Raw genomic sequence first — 9835 nt, 5'->3', positions numbered from 1 at the left:
AAAGACTGGAGAAATCAGTCTAAATTTTGACAATCACAGGAAAAGTGATGTCTGTCCTGAAAATATCAGGATAAACAAAAATCTTCTCAAAAGAAGTTACAGCACTAGAGAAGAAGCTAGTGGTAGTGGTACAAAAAACTCTGTAGAACCATCAGAGTCTATCACTGAAGAAGAATTAGAAACTGATCTAAACAGACCAGTAAACATGCTTAAAGCACAAAAGCTCTATGATATTTATGAAGAAGGTGAGAATTGCGAAAATCCTGAACGATTTGAAAAACTAATCAAAGAAGTGAAAAAATTCAATCCAGGAAAGGAAAGAAAACTCCTTCCCTACTAGGATATTGAAATGGACGAAGGAGAAATCTCCAAAACTTCCATCATTAGAGAAAAATGAAAGCTTAAACTCCCTGTACAGAAGGCCCCTACGGGCAGAAATGGAGAAATAAATTCTCAAAGATTTGTCCCAGAGGACAAGATACCCAGAGTACCAATTTCCAACTATGGAATTTGGCTAGATCTGGACAAAGCTCTAGACAAGAGAAAAACTCTTGACCAATGGGTAGATAGCCTGATGATAGCCTCTGCTCTTACCCTTGGAAAATTTGAAGCTCCTGATCTTTAGATGTACTTTGAAACTACTCTCACCGGAGTGGCAAAAAAGTATTACTTCTCTTTCAAAGAAACATCCAGAGGAAAAGAATGGCTAGAAGAAATCAAAACTTCGAAATCTCCGTAGGATTTTGCAGTATCCATGTACGATCAGTTCTGTGGAGATCTCTCAAATTTGAGTGAAAAGGCTAAAGAAACGGCCAAATCAAATATCTATGCTCTCAAAATCTGTGACATTAGATATTTTGAAGAATACTTTAATGAATTTCAAGAATATTACTGTACGATTGGTGAACTAGAGAACACTGATCTAGTCAACCTGTTGCACAGAAAACTCACTGAACCATGGAGAACAGCTGTGAGAGAAAGCATAGCTGAAAAACCAATTGAAAGATTTTCAGTTGTAGGAATTGCCGACAGAATCCGGCAATTACTGAAAGAACAGTGTAAAGCCAATCTTAAAGCAAAGATGGCCAAGAAACAACTCAAAGGAGTTGAAAATTTTTGTTATGGAATACTGGATATGCCCACTAATTGGGGATGTCATGAATCCAAATTCCACAGAAAGAAGAAAGAAAAATATTACTCTAAAAAATTCAAAAAGAGTAATCAGAGAAAAAATTGGAAATTCAAGAAAAGTCCCAATTACAAAAAACAACAGGATGAAGATCCTAAAAAGAAATTCTTCAAGAAAAAGAAGAATACCCATCAACATAAACAACCAAGCAAGAAAGCTTGCAGATGTTGGTTATGCAAAGCTGAATGGCATTATGCCAATGAATGCCCGGAAAAGGGTAAAAGATATACTAAAGCTCTCTTTGAAGAATATGAGCATATAGTAGAGTCTGCAAACATGAAAGGCTACGAAATAGCCTATTCTGATGATAAAGAAGACAACAGGTCAGTTTACTCTGCCTGGTCTGAAGAAGAAGATTCATTGGAGTCTGAGACCGATTCTGAAGTAGAGTACTTCGAATCCAGACAAATGAATGTATTGAAAATCAAAAACTGGGAAGAAAGTAAGACAGAATCCTTAATGTCTTCTTATCAGGTGAATCCTGGTACATTCGTTTGTGACTACTGCCTATGTCACGAAAAGAATGGTCTCCATATGTTCTGTGAAGAGTCAAAAAAGACTTATCACAAGGAATGCTTCATAGCTGAAGCAAGAAGAAAAACCAAGAATGGCCTTGTCAGCCAATTGGTAGAACAAGAATATGAAGAATACTTCTCTGAACAAAAAGAGATGAAGGTTGAAACCTTATTCCAAGAAATCATGGAACCATCTTCCTCAAAAATAAAGGAAGAAAGCATCGATGAAGAAAAAATCGATAAAGATATCGAACTGGTTGAACCACCAGAAATTTTTCCAGAAGAATGTAAACCATTCATTCCAAAGGAACAAGCTCAAGAAAATGAGCTTCAACAAACGAAGGTCGTCTCTACTAGTAGATACAGCAACTACATAGAGATTGGACTAAAATTCCTTGATCACAAAAAATATCATCTACATGCCTTTGTAGATAACAGATCAGGATTTATAGTTGCAAAAAAATTTGCAATTCTAGAGGAACTCTGGAAAGAAGATAAGAAAAGAACAGCTACTGGTGTTACTTTTGACGGAAGTCACCTCACTATGAATAAAGTAGCAAAAAATGTTCATATCATCATTGGTGTAGGAACATTTGTCATCCATAATGTTTGGCAATCTGAAGGCCAGGGATCAGATTTCTTGTTGGGAAATGATTTCATTCTCCAACAACGATTTATTCAGGATGAAGAAGCGACATGCTTCAGAAAAGGAGAACGGGTGTTCTGGGCAGACCGACTTACACAGGCAAAAAGTGTAGTAGGTCCCGGTTTTACTACTCAGTATTAGAGATCGCATCAGAATAGTGGTGATCTTACCCCCTACAAACCCAAATTTGAACCCATACTCCAAATCAAACAACAAGAAGAGTTACTTGTTGAAGAATCCTCTGAAGAAGAAGAAGAAGAAACTAGTGAAGAAGAAGAAGCTAGTTTCATCCATGTGCATAACCTCAAGCACTGTCAGAATAAGCTTGAGTCTCAGAAAATTCCCACTCTTGAAAAAATCAAGAAACTACTCGAACAGAATATCAATGTAGATCCTTAGAAGTTTTGGGAAAAAGACCCAGTGGTATGTGAATTGAGATTGCATGACATGAATGCTATCTGTCATGTCAAATCCATTCCTCAGTACAAAGAAGAAGATCAAAAGGAATTCAGAAAAGATATTGAAGATCTCCTGAACAAGAGATTAATTCAACCTTCCACTAGCCCTCATCATGCTCCAGCATTCTACTTGAGAAATCATGCAGAAACTCTACGAGGAAAAGCTAGAATGGTAATTGACTACCGAGATGTCAATAAAAAGACTGTCAAAGACGGGTATCAGATCGCTCAAGTACGAGTACTGATCAACCAGCTCAGATGAGCTAAAGTCTTTTCAAAATTCGATGCAAAGTCGGGTTTCTGGCAAGTCAAGATGCATCCTGAGAGTATACCTCTCACTGCATTTGGAACACCTCAAGGACATTACGAATGGTTGGTAATGTCTTTTGGTCTCAAGCAAGCTCCCTCAATTTTCCAAAGAAAGATGGACAACATCTTCAAACATGTTGCGGAGTTCTGTGTCGTCTATATTGATGACATCCTTGTCTTCTCCAAAAACAGAGAAGAACACATGAAACACCTCCACGAGGTTATAAAGCTGATAGTTCAACATGGAATTATCCTAGGAGAAAACAAAATCTTCTTTATCCTCGATGAAGTTGATTTCCTAGGAATAAACATCAAGAATGGAGTAATAAAACTCCAACCGCATATCCTTGAGAAGATCTGGAAATTCCCAAATAGAATTCTTGATGCTAAGAGTCTAGAGAGATTCCTTGGTGTCATAAATTATGGGAGAGATTTCATACCCAAAATCTCAGGGTTAACAACGATATTATCTCCTAAGACGAATTCCAAAAGAAAATGGAACTTCACAGAAGATGATGAAAAAATTGTGAAGCAGATAAAAAATCTCTGCAAAAACCTCCCTCCTCTTCAACAACCAGAAGAGAATGATGAGATTATCCTCCAAACAGATGCGAGTGATAATTATTGGTCTGGTGTGGTTCTGGCGAAAGCGCCTGGAACTAACATTGAAAAGATCTGTAAATTTTGTAGTGGCAAGTTCAGCCTTGCAGAACTAAATTATCCCACAAGGGAAAAAGAAATTTTGGCAGTAAAGAAAACGATTTTAAATTCTCCAGCTTTTCTTGGAAAACCTTTTACTGTCCGCACCGATTGTGATAGAGTAAAGAATTTCAAAAATTTAAAACTTGATAAAGCTGTTGACAGAGGAAGATTAGCAAACTGGCAATTATTTCTTAACAAATATGATTATGTTGTTGAATTAATTGCAGGAAACAAGAATTATCTTCCAGACGCCTTAACCAGAAAATTAGCAATGTTTAGCCAAAGAGATGACGACGAAGGCCGCAATCCCAGAAGCAGAAGAACTGGGAAAGAACCTGAAATTACTGAGGATCCTAAAGAAAAAATCCTCAAAAGGTTCCTGCTAGGTCCAAGAAGACCAGCCACAACTGATCAATCCCAGGGTAAAGGATTGGCTAGCCCGTCTCAAACGGCAGACGGTAAAGGCTCATCAAGACCATTGACGGCTGTTGCTTTGCCAAAAAGCAAACCCACTCCAACTGGAGTAATAAATGTTTTCAATTATGAACTTCGAACTTTTGACGCTCCTGTGTTCAGAACTGGCAGGAGACTAGATTACCACCAGAAGGCAATTCTGGATAATCTCTTATTTGCCTTTCAAGAAAGAAGCAGTGGTCTAATGTTTCCAGCTCTCTTTGCACTTGCTGAGGAACTATATGAAAATGGTAGACCACAGTTTGAAGAACTTCATACACAGCAGAGTGCTGTAAGAAAAGAAAATTTTCACTTCCTTGAAAGCCCAGAAAGTGCTAGGATTCCTATCATGGCACTTAATGAATCAGATTGACATGAATTTCATAGTTTGATAGGAAGTCATAATTCTGAAGACCGAGTTCCTCCAACTCTCTTTATCATTGCAGGACCATATGTTGGAAGATACTTAGTCAATGTTCAGAGTGAACGTCCTCAAGAACACAAGCTTTGGCTTGTTGAAAATGGTTTTGTCCATAATCTGTGAACTAAAACAAATGATGATCTAAAAGGTTTGCCTCCCATCATTGTCAATACAGTCAAGAACATTAGAAAAAATGACTTCATGCTTCGTCTGAAGTTCAGATCAACTCCTCCAGAATGGATTCAAAAGGCAAACAGAGAGGTTGAGTATATTTCTCCATATCATTATGTGAGAATTATTCAAAGAAAATATTTTCAACCCGCCTGTGTTGGGTACAATGGCCAGCCAAACTCAAGCATCCCATAGATGAAGGCCATGGCCCTGGAATATATCAAGAAGATCATCTCTGAAGACATCAACAATACCTTCCTGGCAGTAGGAGAAAAAACTATTATCACTGCTTACGATCATCCTGACGTAGTCAGCAGTGACCTATTCCTATCTCTTACCAGAAAAGAGATAGATTCGACACTTGCATGCTTACAATGGGTGGAAACTAACAACCACTACAAGATGTATGTTGATACAGATGTCGAAGACAATGCTACAACAGCTAGAATGGCCCAGGCAGACAACAACTCCTTTGTCTTTGGCCACAACTCAGAGACTGACGACAACATGTAGCAGCTGGTGAAGAAAAAAGCACCAAAAACAAAAGGCAACTGTTACCTTTTTCAAAAGATACTTTTGCTTTTCAGAAAAGAAGAAGGTGAAAAACATTTCACCTAAATGCTTTTGCTTTTCCCTGTCCGACCTCCATCATCAGGAGCACTTAGAAAAGCAGAAGATCATGGAGTTGTTCTGTACATTTTTAGTTTTTGAATTCAAGTTTGAGTTCCGCTCCCTATATAAGGAGCTTTAAGTTCATTTGTAAGACATCAGAAAATTGAGCAGAAGAGTCATCTCTCAAAGAGTAAGAAAGCCATAGTAGCAGAGTGCTTCCCTTCCTGTCTAGTGTGAAGTAGTGTGCTTTCATTACAAGTAATTAAGTATCTATCCTCATTCTTATGGATAGGTACCTGAGAATGAGGCTCTAAATGTTTAACATGTATGTATATTTGAATAAATAAATTCAGGTGCTTGCTCACCCACTTCTTCAACAAATATAGTTGTCATTACATTTCCTCATTTATAGTTGTCATTATGTTTCGCCAGTTAAGATGCATGCATCCTGTAGAAATCCAAGGTTCTAAATGTACTATTCATCTGGAAAAAAAAATAATCAGTTTTACAACAAAAAATTAGGACAAGCAGCAGTGATTCCGCCTGTTAAAGTAACCGTTAGGTGAAAAACTTGGGCATGTTGAAGGCTAGTCTTGTTTTTGTTTTTGTCGTTTAAAGCAAAGTTTTTTTGGGTCGAATAATATTGCTAAAACCAATGGTCAATATAGGATACAAAAGGCATTTTCTGAAAAGACCTATCCATATTAGTCTTTTCCTAAAAGTAATAGTGTAATACAAAAGTGTTGGGTAGTTGAGAAAAAATACAGAGGCTTTTTGGGTATACGGGAAAAGACCCTATAAAGTAATATTGTAAGAATCATGAAATACTATAAAACATGATATTATAGTTTAGAAACAAATTTATATAGTAGGCTGTATGGGCTATAGCCTAATCTAAAATTTTTGATAAATTATGTAATAGTCCAAAAGAAAAAAATCTCTATATCTTTTTTTTTTGTGTTACTAGGGTTTATATGTCTTCGTCAAAGATAAACTCTCGTTTTCTCTGACCTAGAGCGCTGCCCATCTAGGTCTCTTCAGTCAAGGCTCATGCCCTGTACGACGGCATCCCCTTGCTGCTATGGCTGCGGACGGGCCAACGGGGACCTATTGTCCGGTGATTCATCTAGTCGATGGAATGGCAGCGTGGGAGATGCTTCGCTGGTTAGAACGCTTGGGATTTTTGCCAGGGAGAGGAAGGGGTGGCTGGTAGTGTGGAGCTCGGAGTCTGGTACGTGGACCAATTGGGTGGCGCGTGATACGACTTCGCCGGATGGCGATATGAGTGTGGCGGCATCGTCGGAATCTGTGGTGCGCATATCAGATCAGCAGATGGTGATCTGGTTTAGGTTGCTGGAGTTCGATCCGAGGACAGTGGATGGTGGTAAGGATGACATTCCTTCCTGGTGGTCTGAGATTGATGGCGGGATGGAGGGATCTCGGTGCAAAGCATGGGCTGCCGGTGATGTTGCCGGTGATGTTGCCGGTGGTGGGACAACACGGGACCTGCAGGCGGGCTGGCGGTGCGGCAGAACTGACGCTGGTCACCTTCGACTTGGGTATGGAGAGGTAGTGGCGAGGCAGTGGGGTGGTGACGATGGTGTTTGCTGACGATGGGATTGGTTGTCTGTAGTGATTGGTTGCTGTTGGGGGAAGTGGGGTCTGGGCCGGGCCTCTGTCTTTGGGCTTTGGTGTTGTTTGGTTTTAGTAAGGGTTTTTAGTTTGGTTTGTTTAGGTTTAATAAGTCCCTACTCTACTGAGCTAGGGTTGGTTTCCTATTCTCTTGAGCTAGGAATTGGTACCTCTAGGTGTTATGCCATGTAAATGGTGTCATTCCCGAGGACCAGGACAATTTTGTTCAACTCTGGTTTACTTTTGTTGTCGATTTGCTAATAAGCGATCCTTTACACTTGGTCTAGCACCTTCGAACACGGTGTTGAAGAGGATGATGTCTTCTTCGCGGTTGATTACAAGGTTTTACTGGAATTTTTGGGTTTATATACTTAACGTAGCCTTGGAAATAGGCGTTTGGTGGTTAGAGTTTGGGCCCTTTGGCCTAATGGTCTCTATAACCGCGGTTTCTTGGGGTTTTGGTTCATGTCCCCCCCAATGTAAGCTTTGTTGATTAATGGTTATTTTCTCTTCTAAATATATATATATATATATATATATATATATATCTATATATATATATATATATATATCTATATATATATATATATATATCTATATATATATATATATATGTCTTTGTCAAAGACTAATTAGAGAAGAAAGATAATGAAAATTCCTTAATAATAGCAATCCCAATTTCGATCAAACCAAACAAATTTATTTCTCTATCACTCCAGATATTTCAATCTCTCAATCCCTATAAGTTAGTCATATATGACTCATCCACATTAAATCTTCTTGAAGCTAATTTATTCAACCACATGCAGCTTCATCCTCATAGGCCACAGTATAATAAAAAAGCATACCAGATGAAGTACATAATAAAGGGGAAAGCAGTTAAACGTCTAAATCATATGAATTACATGATTTGAATTCAATCTCTTCCATTTCCTACAAGAATCCCTTACTTTCCTTTGTTTCTCAAATGGTCGAAGCCCATTGATCAAAAGTTTTGAATAATCATCCATTTTCTTTGACAACAACTATTATTCAATTCTCTATTTTCTCTCCAAGTATATAAATGTTTCAAAGTTTGGGGTTTATGTGAATGAGCCAAATGAGTCTTAAACTAGTGACTAATTAGTTGGGATATATGATTTTGATTTTAAAATGAGGACTTTGTAAATTAGGTTTCAGTTTGGGAAATTAGAATTTTCATTCAAGTTCTTGTTGTGAATGATAATGACTATTCATGCAATATGTATTGCTTAATGTATGCGATTGACAGACTCGTAATGTATGCGATTGACATACATGTAATGTGCGATTGATTAGTATAGCTATTATGTATTGCCTTTCGTATACATGATGTAAACCTATATAAACCTCATGGTGAGATGAATACAATACATTGTTCCAATTCTCTACAACATGTTATCAGCACGATACTCTAACCCAAGCCCTAGCCAGGAAAAAAAACCCTAACACCCGAAATGTCTTTCACCAAAAACTGCCGCAAGCTCCAAGCCCTTGCTAGCCATACCGTGCGCTACTCCTGCAACCCTTGAGCAACCGTGTGCCTCCTACTGCCCCTGCAGCATCGTTGCATGACTGCTACCCCTGCACCATCGTCGCACTCCTGCTGCCTCTGCAACACAGCAGCACGCTCTTTCCTGTGCAGATCAGCTTGTTTGCACTCCCTAAAAAGTCTTGATCGGGACCTCAGATCAAAATCCTACCTTCATCAAAGTTTTTCGTTTCTGCCTCTTCTATCTGACCTCTAAATTTCAGCCCTATTAGAGTCGTTTTGAGATCTGTACACCATTCGAAGTGGGAGCTGTTCAAAAGCGAATCTGCTCCGAATTTCAACAAGTAAGTTTTAAAGATTAAAGTTCCTGCTTTCTTGTGTTTTAAATTCATTTATTTTCTGCAGGATTTTCAATAAACGAATATGGGTTCGATTATTTAATAAAGAGGAATTGTGGGGATTCATGCTTAACGAACTAAGAGTGTTCGTATGAACTAAGAGTGTTCATGATGCTTGGACTAAGAGCGTCTGTAAGTATCAAATTGTGACCATATTAAAACATTATTGTTTGGTCTAATCCAAAAGAGATTGTTGGAAATTGTTTTCTTGGTAGCATAGCTCGGAAATCTTATTATTTTAGTTTTCATGGTAGTTTAGCTCCGAAACTAATATATCTTCTCTTCTTATTTTCAGAATGTCGAATGAACATAGACTCGACTTTCCCATGCTTGACTCAACATGCTCGGATTACCACAGTTGGGTAACCAATGTTGAGAACTACCTCACTTCAAAGGGAATATTACCCATAATCCAAGCACCAAACCCGGATCATGTGTTCGTGCGAACACCTACAAAGCATGCTCAAGCAGTTATCTTGATGCGACGCCATATGGACAAGGCACTCACATTGGAGTATATGTCGATCAAGGATGCAAGAGAGCTATGGGTAGCGCTAGAAGAGCGCTTTGGCAATGTCCAAGATTCCCTCCTCCCTTACTTGAAGGTTTAATGGAACAATCTGCGCTTTGCTAATTTCAAGTCTGTTGCTGAATATAATTCAGAAGCTCTTCGCCTACAGTCCAAGTTAAGGTTTTGTGGACAACCTGTCACAGAGCAAGAGCTAATGGAGAAAACTCTCTCCAACTTCTCCATTTTAGCCATCGTGGTATCAAAGCAATACCACACCGAAGTTAATGTTGGACGGATCACGAGGTTTC

This window comes from Rosa chinensis, chromosome 7 (assembly GCF_002994745.2).
Source record: "Rosa chinensis cultivar Old Blush chromosome 7, RchiOBHm-V2, whole genome shotgun sequence".
Lineage (NCBI taxonomy): Eukaryota > Viridiplantae > Streptophyta > Magnoliopsida > Rosales > Rosaceae > Rosa > Rosa chinensis.
The sequence above is the reverse complement of the archived record's forward strand: the minus strand, read 5'-3'. Positions refer to the sequence as shown.